The sequence below is a fragment of the Primulina tabacum genome, chromosome 10 (assembly GCF_025594145.1).
Source record: "Primulina tabacum isolate GXHZ01 chromosome 10, ASM2559414v2, whole genome shotgun sequence".
NCBI classification, from domain to species: domain Eukaryota; kingdom Viridiplantae; phylum Streptophyta; class Magnoliopsida; order Lamiales; family Gesneriaceae; genus Primulina; species Primulina tabacum.
Window position 1 is genome coordinate 10,226,726 of NC_134559.1, and position 14,603 is coordinate 10,241,328.

The following is a 14,603-nucleotide window of genomic DNA, read 5'->3' on the forward strand; positions in this document are numbered from 1 at the left end:
GAAATGGATTTTGATAATTTGAAATTATTATATATAAATGTGAAATTGAATTTGAGATAAATAATGAGAAGTTGAAAATTAAAAAATTTGGAGAAAATGTGGGTGAAGGATTGGGAAATATGAGATAGATAATTATTTATTCGATGGGAAGTCGAAGAAAATTTTGCTCTGGTTGAGAAATTATCTAATATTTTTTTCTTAAAAAGAGAAAAAAAATATAGATAGATAATAAATTTTTTTGTTTACAAAATAAAATTTGTTTTTTGTTTCGATCACAAAAATAATATATACTTTAGGAAAAATTGCAACTTTAATCCAGTAAGTTGGTTTGTTTTGGGATTTATTCATCTAACTTATCAAATTTGGTTTTCATCTGGTAACTTGGGTTTTTTTATCATTGTTTGATCAAAACCAATAAATCTATCGAATATGATTTATTTGACACTGATATTATCTTATGTAAGGATGACAATGAGGGCAGGTCTAGACAAGTTTGGTTAAACTCATTACCTGTCCTACCTTACTTTAAACCTACCCCAAAACTCAAAGGGTCCAATCCAAGTTAAACCCGTTGAACTCGCTAAAAGTTCTATATTTTTAAATTTTTTATCATTATACAATAATTTTTTATTATACAATAATAAATCATTAAATTGACGTTTCAACTTTATATTAATAATATTTAAGAGCAAGAAATATTATCACAAGTTAAAATCTATTAATTTATATTCAACACTTAACAAAATAAAAATTATCATTATATATTTTTATTTAAACACATCATTATAAAATAAAATATTATGCACTAAAATTAGGGATTAAGGTCTACATTATTTTATAACTAAAAAATATAAATAAAATCTTAATAATATATGTATATATATATATATAATAGTGTCAGATGTGTTTAATATGGGGTCGGGTTTCGACCGGTGGAGGAGTGGTCACTATTTTCAATCAATACTTGACATAATCAAGAGAGAAAACCAACATTCTGAAAATCTGCATGACGGACAGTTGCATACTTGTAATGCTCCAACTATCTTCTCAAAGCATCCAACTCAATTCGAGTAAAATCTTGACGATATAATTTTTGAGCAAGAGTATAAACATCCTCAATATTAAATGATTTAAACACATCATCACAACATTGAATATGTTAATGTGATAATAATGTTTGATTGTGATATTATTCTTCTACTGACAATAACTTATTGTTCCTTCCAAATATCGAGCACTCGTGTTGTGGATTTAAATGTAATAGCTTTCAAAAAGAAAATAATAATAATAATAAGACATGCTAAAATAATATGTCTTAACAATCATGTAGTGCAAAATAAGATATGCTAACATAATATGTTTTAACTTTTTATTGTGCCAATAACGAACTGGACATCTGACAATCACCCATTGAGATTGGAGCACCTCAAATGCCCGTTCGACATCTTTTCTTTCAGAATCTTGTCTTTCCTTAAACAACCTTCTCTTGGGATCCTCCGGACAAAGAAAAGTCTTCATGAAAGTAGCTCATTCCGGATATATTTCATATGTTAGATAATAACTATTCGTATATCGAGTGTTGTTCACCGTAAAATTAATCTCTGGATAATTTCCTTACAAGACATTATTAATATGATAGATTTGTACAACACGTTAATATCACTACATAAACCGACGATCCGAAAGAATGCATAAGATATCCACGAGTCTTTAGACGTGACAATTTCAAGCATGATTGATGGTGACCTATGACCTACTATAAATTGTCATTTCCAAGAAAATGAGCATTTTTCCATTCCCAGTACAGTACAATCAAGGCAGATCAACATAGCAGGGAAATCGAGCCTCTCATCATGCATTTGAAGAAGACATTGAATATAATCAATATTCGACCTTCTCAAGTATCGATCACCAAATATTTCAACCATATAATCACGGAGCTTGCAAAGAAAGTTAATGTTAGTTAATTCACCCATAATTAGGTACTCGCCAACATGGTCAGCATGAATTCCGTAATCCAATTGATGAATCACATCCGTGCATTTTTGTAATGGTCACAAAACTTTTCTTCTTGCAGCATCATCCTTCTGCTGAAAATACGACGAACGATTCTCAAGTGCATTCACTATGCGAAGGAATAATTCTCTTTGTATTCAAAATCATATTCGAAATAGTTGATATGGATACTTCGGGTTTGTGGAGAAATAATCATTAATGGTTCTCGCGTGCTTACTTCGCAATTTATTTGGATGAACTTTCTTCTTTGTCATATGTTGTTACCACTTTGATATGGTTCATGTGTTTGTTGGCTTTTTTTAAATATCAATAAAATTAATTCTTCACACAGATCATAACCTTGGTCATCAACATGAACTTTTTTTTTATTTGTGGAGCTAGACTTTGAGCTAGAGCTGTTCGAATATTGAGATATTTTGGAGAAAATAAATTTAAGTTTATGCATTTGCGAAAATGGTATATTCTTAGAATGAAGAATGCACAGTACAGGGTGTCTATATGTATGTATGTATATATAATGTTATTGTCATGCAACGACTGTTTCACAATGATTATTTTGCAACGGCTACTTTCCAACATATTTAAACTTACATTAACTAGCTAGAGAATTACATTTATTGACTATAGAATTATATTAATTGGCAGGAGAATTACCTTAATTGCAAAAGGAATTACGTTAATTAAAAATTACATTATTTGAAAATTACATTATTTGAAAAGAGAATTATGTTAATTGAAAGGAGAATTACATTGATTAAAAATGAAATGATGCTAAAAATTTAGGGTTGAGCACACATTTTAGATATTTCATATCTCCATAATATCCTAACGAAGGTGTTTACTGTTTATGAACGATAAATTGTTTCTCTGTCATTTGCGAGGTGTCCTTGTAACATATTGCATATTCCTTTAATTAGTTTAATTTCACGATTCTTAGCTTCAGATTTGGATAAAGAATATTTTGTTTTAATCTCCTATACTTTGATTTGTTTTTGTTTGAGATTAAATTCGGCCTTTTTATGTTTGTATATTCAATACACTTTGCAAATAAGTTGTTTTAGTTTACTATCATATCCTCCATGGCCGATTTGACTTTGCCTTTTACCTTTCTTTTTTATGTCTTCTGACCCATTGGGCGGGTGTCTTCTTTGTTTAGGTCCATGTATAGACTTGCATCGTGGTTGAAAGAGGTGATGCTTGCCCTCGACTGTGAGGTCCTTGCTTTCTTCGCACCAACAAGGAGATCAGTGGATTATGAAGTAAATATTGGACGACCTTTTACGATTCTCAACACATGCTCGAGATTAAATGAAATATCATTATGGAAGTTACAATATATCATCATCAATATAATCACTTCAATACTAATTGTAGTGCAATTATAATTTGCGTTGAAGCGATATACTTTTTTTATTATATTCTGTCAGTGCGATCGTATCACAATTGCATTCTGTTGGGTGAACCTGCGGGACGATTCTTATTATAGTAGCTTGCAACACGTCCTCATAAAGCATCTGCCTTCTGATAATTGACGATGATTGTGTCTTCTCTAAAAGTGACAATAGATCTCGTTAAGACCTTGTATTCAACCTTTCTCCGGGTTGATCCGTTGCTCCAACCCTCGGAACTTGAATCTGATTTTCCAAATTTGCGAGGTCAATTGGGGATTCACCTTAATAGAGCTGATTCTCTGGATAGAAGTTAGAGTTCTAGGTTCTTTTTTCACCAGAGATATAGAGGGCATACCATTTGCTTGTGGATTAGAAAATCCATAAAAAGAAGGTGAAATGAAATAATTGCTCATATTTTTCCAGTATCAAGTGTGGTCGTTTGATATGGAGCTCGAGAAGGGGTGGTTATTCAAATGATTCAAGGAACTTCCAAAACCTTGGAAATTCAGAACAAATGGGAAATTTGCAAATTGAAATGGATATTGTGTAGAATAAACAAATTGAGAATATTGATAACTTGGTAGAATTTGTGTATTTTCAGAAAAATCACTTCGTCCGGAATATTTGTATAATTCACAAGAGTTCTAAAAAATATCATGTTTGTAACGTCATGAAAATTTGAAGTCCTAATGAACCACATGCATGCAAATTATTAAATTTTATTTGTATTCTATTAAATTATTTCAATGCATTAAATGCATGTTTATTTCATGAATATGTGTTTTAATTCATGGTTTATTAAAGTTTCATGCATTAAGATTTTAAGTTGTATTTCGCGCTCGAACGAGGAACGGAGACCGAGGATAATCACGAAATTTTTTTTGAATAATTAATTATTTAATATTTCGAAAATGAACTTTGGTTGGGTATTTTTACCCGCCGGATTATATTTTTAGCCGGTACGCAAATTTTAACGATTCGGAGGACTTTTGAGGGTTCAAGCAATATTTTCAAAAACGTACTTAAATGAAATATTTTTCGGGAGTGTTTTTGGGCTTTTTGGATTTGCTTTAATGCTTAATGGGCTCAAAACCATTTTAATCCTTTTAAAATTCAATTTAGGGCCCATTAGTGCTTTGTATAATTTTTAAACACTATATTATACAAACCCTAAACCTACTCCCCACCTAGCAGCCGCCCCTACCATCCCAACAGTAGCATTCTCTCGTGATTTTTCAGCAGCACTTCGGCCATTGTGTGCTTCTTCAAGAAAGCTTCCCCCTGCCTCTCCGTTTCACGTCCCACGCGCGTATCTTCAAGATTTTGTTCATTTAATCGATAAGGCAAGCCATGTATCCCCTTTCTCATCATTCACAAATTATTTATGCTGCTATGTGTGTGTCGGTTGTGTTGAGTTCGTGAGTCTTGCATGTGTAGTGCTTCTTCATGCATTGATTGTCATGATTTCACAAATGGTTGCATATAACTCACGTTTTTATGAACTTTGTGCAAGGGGGCTGTCGAGGGGTTGCTAAGGGACTGCTTATGTTAAGGTATATGTTGTCTAAGGGTTGGAGTCGAGTAGGGCTTGTGATTTTTGCATAGGCCGAGGGGTGCGTCTTGATTGATTGAATCGGGTGTGGCTAGATCGGATGGTTTGAAGGCTCGGCTATGCAAGGGTCGATTCTAGCCCCGGACCAGACCCTGGTGGGGCTGAGTCATGGCTTAGGGTGGCTCGAACATGGCTGGGGTTAGAGGAGAAGTAGTTCGTGTGTGGCTGAGCCGAGTAGGGTAGCGGGTAGGGGTTTCCTTGGTGGCTCGCGGCTGTTGGCTTGATACAACGTGCATGGGGATGAGTCCTTGAGATGGTTCGGTCCAGTAGGGTCCTAACATGGTCTAGGGAGGGCTGGTCCTCGAGGGTTAGGTCTAGGGTTGATAAGACGACGAGTTGGTGCGACTAGGGTTTTGGGTCGTTTGTGCGATGATATTCCAGCAGCTCTTGGGTCTTGTTTCGTGGGTCTTAGTGGGCTGTAATGTGTGGTTTTAGGGCTGGTTGGGTAGGGTTGAGTCATGGTCCAAGTAAGGAAAAATTGGTTACGTTTCAGGTCGATTTGGGTTTAAATCGGGACCCCAGTCTAAGTTTTAAAACGAATGGATTAAATTTTAAAACGGGCTCGACTTTACTTCTAAGAAATATTTTTAAATATATTTTGATGTGTTTTAAGGAGTTTGGTAAGCTTCGGGCCGAAATTGTGAGGTCTATGGGTAAAATGGTCATTTTGAGGTTTCCACAGGCAAAATGGTCATTTTGCACTCGAGTCGAGTTTTAGTCCTGGCAGTGCTCTGATCACAAATTTAGCATTTTTTTAAATATTTATGTATCATGTTTAAAACTTTTTACGCAATTATGAAAATACATTGCATGTTTGGTTTAAGGAAAAATTTCGTATATGCATGATTTGAAGATGAGATTTGATTGTGACTAATACGATGACATTTTAATACGATGATATGTAAGAACAAGGCTCATTGGATGGGAATACTGTCGCTATGTCCCCACCGCCGGGTACCGCGGTTATATGTAGATGGATCCATCGTCTAATACGACGATACGAAAGTCACAGCAGATGAACGGAATTCAAATTAAGAAAACGAACATGTATATGTTGATATGATAATATATGTTATGAATATGATTATGCTTTGACATGTTACAATTTTGCATACGACTTTTTAATATCATGAATTGTATTGTGATTACGGTTCATTGTTGCATGTTATGTATATGTCTGTGATATAATGTTATATGTGTGTTGAGTTTTTAGACTCACTATGTGTGAATGATGAAGGTGAGATTTTCGATGAGGAGACTGGAGGTGATAATGACTGAACGGGCGGAGCAGGTGGCACACGCTAGCCCAAGGACCTTGTATTCTTCCGCAAGAATATGATTTTATGGGAACACGTTTAAACAGCTTTTTCAATTGTTGATAATTTTATTTTGTTGAGGGTTTTGACAGATTTTAATATGCTTGACGTTTTATATTATTAAACGCTAATTGTTAAGGTTGGTTGCTCTTTTCATAATTTTAACTGTAGTTATTTTATTCAGCAGTGAGTTGATTTTACGAAATGCATGTTTCGAATTTTATGGATTTATGTAGGCATGGTTTCGGCCATTGCATTTTCAAAAAAAATGTTCAGTAGAATTTTAAAATGAGCAGTCATTACAATGTTATTTTCATCCTTTTAAGATTTTTTTAAAAAAACATGATTTAAGAAATAAATAATAAAAATAAAATTGAGATGATGAGGATAGTAGAAAAAATTTGACCACGATTTCTGATTTAATATTGAAATGAAATGAAATTAAACTGACAAGTATTTATAGATGAATTATATTTTTTATTCTCATAACCGTTAACTATCCGATGTGATCTTAGAGCTATTGACTGCCATCCTTAGTGAGTGGCCAAGCCGAGAATCTGCTCTTTGAAAGCTTGAACGGTGATATCTATAATAAAGAATACATGTCTCAAGGTAAAAAAAAAAGTTCCAGGCCCAAGGTAAGTCAATTCTTTTGTTTAAGGAAGGATCCCAATTGCTATCGATTTAGCTCTTAGAAGAAGAGAAATTTCATTTTGAAGAGTGTGCATAAATAAGAAATATTCTCTCTTTCTCGTGCTTGAGGAAGCGAGTGACCCCCGGTCTTATTTGAAGATAGTGAAGTGAGCCTCGGATAGGCAAGTCACAGAATTTCTATCTCTAGAACCTATTATAAGAGCAGGGGCATTAGAGTTGGAGCATTCAACTGAGATTCTCTTAGTGGTTAGCTCTTGGTCAGCGGTGTCAGAATAAAATAAGCGCAGATATGTGTGTATATATAAATATATATATACATATATATATATATATATATATGTATATATAACATTTGGGAATTTATTAAAAAAATAGAAAATTTGGTGAGGACGCCAACCACACAATGATGCATTACCATCTTATTTCTTCATTGACCACTCATGCCATTTAGTTGGAAGTTGAAGCTTTCCTACACATTCTTCTACAGACCGAATCAATGATGATCATTGGATACATGATAAAGCAACGCCGTCAATCTTATATCTCATGACATGGTCCAGAGTCTTAAAGGGTACAAAAGAAAAATGAAGCATTCATGCAGTGACAAAGTAAAGATCCATTATGTCACACCGCTTTTGTGGTTGAAATTCGTAAGTACATGTAGTATGAATACATGCTATGATAGAGTTCACACTCAATTTGGCATGTCACACTCAAAACATCATACAAAACTAAACCCAGTTGTTACTAAAACTATTAACATATGCATTGTGAAACTGTATCTACCTGCAATTTGCATGTTTGGCTCTAAACAGACTTTCTGTGAAGGTGGACACACTTCATGGTCAATCTAATTAGATCTCATCTTAGCATATATGCTAAGGCGACTACAATTATATTATAATAACCTTCTTTGATCTTCTAAGCAAGATGAGATCATTTACAAGTATTATTTATGTGTACTCGTGATCTTCAAGTCTCATCATGCTTGCTAACGAAGCGCCATAGTGATTTACTGTGTGAGTAGTCATATAAAAAGTCTAGTGACATTCTCATGTGCATAAAATTCCTCTACAAATAAATAAAAATGAATAAATTTTATTAATAAATCATTGTAACTTGTAAAACAAGTCTTAAAAACTCATAGTGATAACATGACAAAAGCATAGACATCCATGCTAGGGATAATAAACAAATCATCGGTCATAATGCTAGTATGAGTACATCTTAGAACATTACCATCTTTGGAATCAAAGAGATTATGCGGGTTGGGGATGGTGGGAAAACTTTACCGATGACGCTGAAAGGAATGTGATAGTGCTTTAGGCATATCCCACGTTGTCAAACCACAAGAGAGATGTTGAACATTTAATTTGACATATGACAACCTCTAGTGATGTGTTTTAATGCTGTGAGATCTTCGAGCCAAAACAAACAATATCACTAGTAGGTTGGACCATTACATTTGGTATCAAAGCGAATCCGCATGGTATATGGATGGCAGGGTTGAGTCATGCTAGAGGGGCGAAAGTGTCTTAGGCATATCCCACATCGCCAAATTACATGAGAGATGTTGGGCATTTAAGTGGGCATGTGACAACCTCTAGCGACATGCTTTAAATTGTAAGGCTCTTGGATCAAAGTGGACAATATCATTAATGGATTGAGACATAACATTGATATCAAAATTAGTGTGCATTGGGCACCACATGTAGTAACATGTTTTAAAGCTGTGAGGCTCTTGGACAAAACCGAACAATATCAATAGTAGGCAGACGACCCCACATTGGCCGGAGATGGTGGAGCAACATCGACGAAGACATTGAGTCCTGAAAGGGAGGGAGGTCAGTGTGCCTTAGGTGTATCTCACGTCGACATACCACAAGAGAGATGCTGTGAATTTAAATGAGCACGTGACAAACTATAGGTACACATTTTAAAACCGTGAGCGGATAATATCATTAGTGGGTTGAGCCATGTCATTTATATATGAGATGCCCTTGAGACAAATCAGATAATGTCATTAGTGGGCTGGACCATGACATAATAAGAGCATGGTGCATTGGACGCCACATGTATTGACATGTTTTAAAGCTGTGAGACCCTTGGACCAAAATGGACAATAACACTAGTGAGCTGTGTCATAATATTTGATAGTGGATCAACTCTATGTCGACTTGAGATGTTAGGGCAAACATCAGCGATGATGCTGAGTCCTGAAAGGGGGCAAGAGTGCCTTAAGAATATCTTATGTTACCAAACTATGAGAGAGATGTGTAAATTTAAGTAGGAATGTGACTACCTCTAGTGACACGTTTTAAAACGGCGAGACACTTGGACCAATACAAACAATATCATTAGTGGATTGAGCCACTGAATGTGTAAACGAGCCAAGTTAAGTATGAGTACTATACTATTCGAGCCTGACTTGATTTTTATTCTATATGCTCAAGCTAGAACTAGATCGAGTAACCAAACTCAAGCTCGAGCTCGGCTCATGTAAATTTAAAGTTACTTGAGCTCGTGCTTGAAAATCTCAAAGTTAAGTCTGAATTCCAAAATATAGGGCTCACACTTGACTCGAGCTCAATTTTAAAAATAAAACCGAGTCATTTTATATTCATTCTATTATAATAACCCAAATAAATATTTTCAATATAATATACATTTTAAAAAGAAACATATGTGCGCGCGAGTGTGTGTGTGTGTGTATATATATATGTATATATATATAAATGTACACAAGTATAATTTATCTGAAACTTATTAAACAAAATGGTAGCATTCCTCGTAAAGATATATATATTTTAATTACTCGAATAGCTCGCGACATACTCGATGAGATATAATTAAAACTTGAATCAACTCGACTGAGAGATCAAGCTACTCAAACTTGACTCGAGCTCAGTCAAATCAAGCTCAAGTCGAGTTTTGACTGAGCTTCTCAGTGCTACTCACGAATAGGTTGACTCACTTGCACACCTAGACACGACACATTTCATTTATTACTTGTATCAGTTATTGTGTTGTATTTATTCACTTGTAAGCTGCCATGCTGCGTGATCTGGATGTTTAGTGTGTTGTAATTCGTCATGCCTTGTGTCTAGAAGCGTAGTTGATTTCTTAAGGCTTTAAACCATCATGTTATGTGATCTAGATACATGCTAGTTATACATTCTCGAGTTTTGGAAGAAGAGAGATGGTAAGAAGTTTTTGAACTTTGAACTTCCATAAACAAACAGTATCTCCATATTTTTCTACACTCACTTTCAGCAATTTAATTTCTACAAACTTACTTAAGTATTTATTTATTTTCATCTCCTTATATTTATTTTGTTAAGCCGTCAAACTCTAACTCATAGTATTTCCGCATCACTTTGAAAGCTTAATCACATAAACCTATATAAAATATATTCGAAGTTTAACAACCTAAAATCACCTTTGGTCTAAATAATTTTAAGTTGAACAAAATTTAAAAAAAGTTTATTCACATAATCTAAACCAAATTTCTTGTTTATTCGATCCTAACAAATAAACTTCCTCACTTTTCCATGACGTTACAATCTCCCCCACACTTCTACAGTCTCTTCTCTTTAGATGCACACATCTCATTGTTGGTCAATGAAGCAAAGATTTTGTAACCTAATTTTTAGAAGGGTAAATTGTCTATAACTCCCCAAACCCAAACTCAACTTTACCCAAACTCCCTACACACCAAAACATTTCTTTATACTCCCTAATACCATAAAATTGACAAAATTAGCCTTATTCCCTATTTGATTTTAATTGATCCCCGCGCTTTCCGAAAATTGTATCAGAGCTTTAGGTTGATTTATTTCAAACACATGATTTATTATTTGCAAAGAAATAGAATGTTTGTTGAGGAGAATTTCGAAAAATTATGAATCCGAGTTTAGGTTCGAGAAAAATAATTTACAAGATTTATTCCAATATTTTGGAATATACACAAGTTCATCTAACTATTGTTAGATATCTGAACCAGAAAGTGATACATCAGCACCCTCAGGTAAATTCTCAGGTAAACTTATGATTCAAGCAAATAAGTTTCTGGAGATAGTACTAGACTCCTCTAAGTTCTCTTTAGATCTTAGAGAAATCCAGAAAATAGTACAAAATTATGGCAACATGCTATATTTTGTACTCCAACGAGTTGAAGAAATCCTTAAAACCCAGGAAGAAATTCTTGGAATATTAAAGGATATTCAAACAAGAATTCAGAAACTAGAACAACAACAAGGTTCTAGTAAAAGAACTTTAGGAGGATGGTTACCACTATCATTTGGCACCGAACCTTTGTTACATGAATAAGGGAAGGCCAGAGTGGTGTCAAAATCATTGAGTGAAGAAAAAAAGATGATCAATCTTATTAAATCTGTCTCAGAAAAGAAATTTATCTGATGACAACTTTAGAGAGGATTGGTCTGGAGGATCTACAAGAGCTTGCGGAATCTTTCGCAAATCTCAAGGTTGTAGATCTAAAGATGAACACAGCAGGAGGTGAAATACCTGCTATAACCTGGTCATCTACATAGGAACCACCAAGGGAAAGTGTGGGATCTCAGAATATTAATATGAGAGAATCCCAATCTGATTTCCATATTGGTGGAGGATCACACCCAGCGGGTACAAGGATAAAAAGAAGTCAAATTCCCTTGCACCAAACACCCTACGGGAAGACTGTTTTAGATCCTATACATCCTTACGGGGTTATGCTTAACCTTGATGTATTAGATTTCAAAAACAGAGAAGATCTCATAGATGACTGGACATCTGCTATGAGAATCGCAGCAGGAACACTTGATCTCAACAAAGAAGGATTCATTAAACTTCTAGAAATGAGTCTTATGTGATCAATGAAAATTTATTGGGACATGACTTCATTAGAAATGAAAGAGTCAGTCCTGGCCGGAGAATCTCTAAGCGAGATATCTGGAAAAATGGCTACCCTAATTAAAGCACAATTTATAGGGGTAGACTATTTTAACAGTACAAGATACAGAGAAAAGGAAGAAATATACTCAGGCTCTATATAGTCTTGAATTACATGATATATGTTTAGTGGATGAATACATTATGTTATTCACTAAATATAGATGGAATTCAGGAGTCGAAGAAGATTTAGCTATGTAGCTTTTCTTCGCAAAAATGCCAAGTCCCTGGAGAGAAATGCTCATAAGGGAATACGTACCTGGAAATCCATATACGTTGGCAAGAAAAGCCTCTTTCCTTAAAGGAAAATTGGCAGAATGATGTCATATGGCAGCATTACAAAAGAATTACAAACACTTAAGGGGTATCAACAAAAGAACTCCTTTGTGTTGTAAGGAAAATGATATTCCAACAATTATTGGAAGTAAACCACAGAAGCATAAGAGGAAAAGTTTTATGACTCATCCTTATGCTAGAAATGGAAGAAGTTCTTGAAAGCCAAGAACTGTTTGATCTAGACAGAAAGCCAGATCTTATAAATCTGGACAAAGAAGTGGACCATCAAGAAGTAGGATATCATCCCAAGCATCGAGTACATCTCGAAGCACAGGAAGAACACCTACGAAGAAAACTTTCAGAAGAGCTCATACTCGAGCAAATGAAAGTTTCAATGATTGTAATTGCTGGACATGTGGAGCAAGAGGTCATATCTCGACCAACTGTCCAGAAAATGAAGAAAGAGGTATTAAACGCTTCGATCCAACCCCGGATATTGAAAAAGCAGTTTATTACCAAGATCTTATTCAGGTATACAGATTTGAGGAAATTGCCTCAGATTAGAGTATATATGAAGAAGAAGAGGTCTTAAGTCAGGGAAAATCTGATGGAACAGAATCGAAATCTGACTGAAGACGAGGTGTTTCGACATTGCCTCAGATTAGAGTATATATGAAGAAGAAGAGGTCTTAAGTCAGGGAAAATCTGATGGAACAGAATCGAAATCTGACTGAAGACGAGGTGTTTCGACATGAAACACATGAAGATTTGTCTGGGTTTTTCAACCAGACAACAATATCTCATAACATGGTCCAAAGGATCATGTGAGAAAATCCTAGTCTACAGAGATATCAAGGATTCTCTGCATGACAGGTAGAAAAGTTCTTAGGAAGTCTTGGCCTAAGAAACAGAAAGCATCATCTAATCTATAAAGTTTCTAGAAGGGAAATGGCAATCCCTATGGAACTTACAGGCAATAGAATGGAGATGCAGTTAATTCCTTCCGAAGAGATTAAGGAGGAATTACAAAAACTCAAGATAGAAGTAGCAAGGACTATGTCCTGGATTCATATTGGAGCAATCCAGATTATGATAAAGGCTACTTTCAAAGAAGGGATAGATTCACCTATTGATATTGCTATATGCGATAAAAGAATGGGGAATCTACAAGATTCAGTACTAGGAACTATCTCAGGAAATCTCTGTGTAGGAAAGATTGTAGGAGTAATCTATCCAAGGATACCCTACAACTTGGCAGATCGAGATTTCAGCCGAGCCTTGACATTACATCAGAATTTCAAGGAAAAAAGGCTGATGAAAGAAGGTAATATACCATATTCTATTACTTATCAGATTTCATATGCTCTATCTAATACACATCATTCCGAATTGTTTATTAGAAATGAATTCATTGAAATCCCTGAGATATTCGGAAAAGTTGCCCATGCAATTTATCTAGAACGAGTTGAGTTTCCTTTAATACGGGAAACAGATATCCAAATACAAGACAAATCGATTCTACAAAGGAATCAAAGTCTTAGAATGAAATCAAGAAGACTATCTTTTCAGGGAGATAGAATTACTAGTTACAGGTGGGAAAAAATGCCTGTCATAGAAACCCAACAGGAGCCGAAAAGTTTTTCTACAATGGGAAAACTTAGATGCCAAGAAGGGTGGAAGGAAATAGAAATAGTATTTGATATTACAAAGCAAAGGAATCAATTTCCTTGTAATTCAATATACTATTTGGAACAACCTATGATAGGAACTTACCAAGGACTGATTAATATAGGAGAATTGGAAGTTCATATTCAAGGAATTCCAGGGAAAGAATCAGATCGACTGATTCTTGGACTAGAGTTTCTCGAGGAGAACAAACCCTGGAAACGTCTAGAGTATGGAATGAAGTTTATGACAGAGGATAAGATGTAGAAAATCCAATGACCACAAGTCCATTCTCCATATACATTCCAGTAGGAATGATATATGAACAATATAAATCAGAATATTTTGCTGCCTATATTAATTCAGGTGCTGGAATCTGTACAGCAAAACGAGGAGTTTTTCCAAATAATTTGGAAGAAGAATTACCAAAGATTGTTGGAAGAGATTTTTCTAGAAGAATCTTAATCTTATGTAAAGGGATTAAAATGACCGAGATCATGATTGACGGTGCTGGACAAACACCTTGGTACAAGGTAAAAACACCACAAATTTATTTTCATGATACAGGAGCTGACATATTGTTATGAAACAATTTCCTACAAATGTTCAAGTCCTATACTCAAGAAAATGAGACTAGACGATTAGTGTTCACAACACCATGTGATCACAAAATCATAGTCCAGAGACTAAGAGAGGCATTTTACAGAAAATTGCCGATCCAGT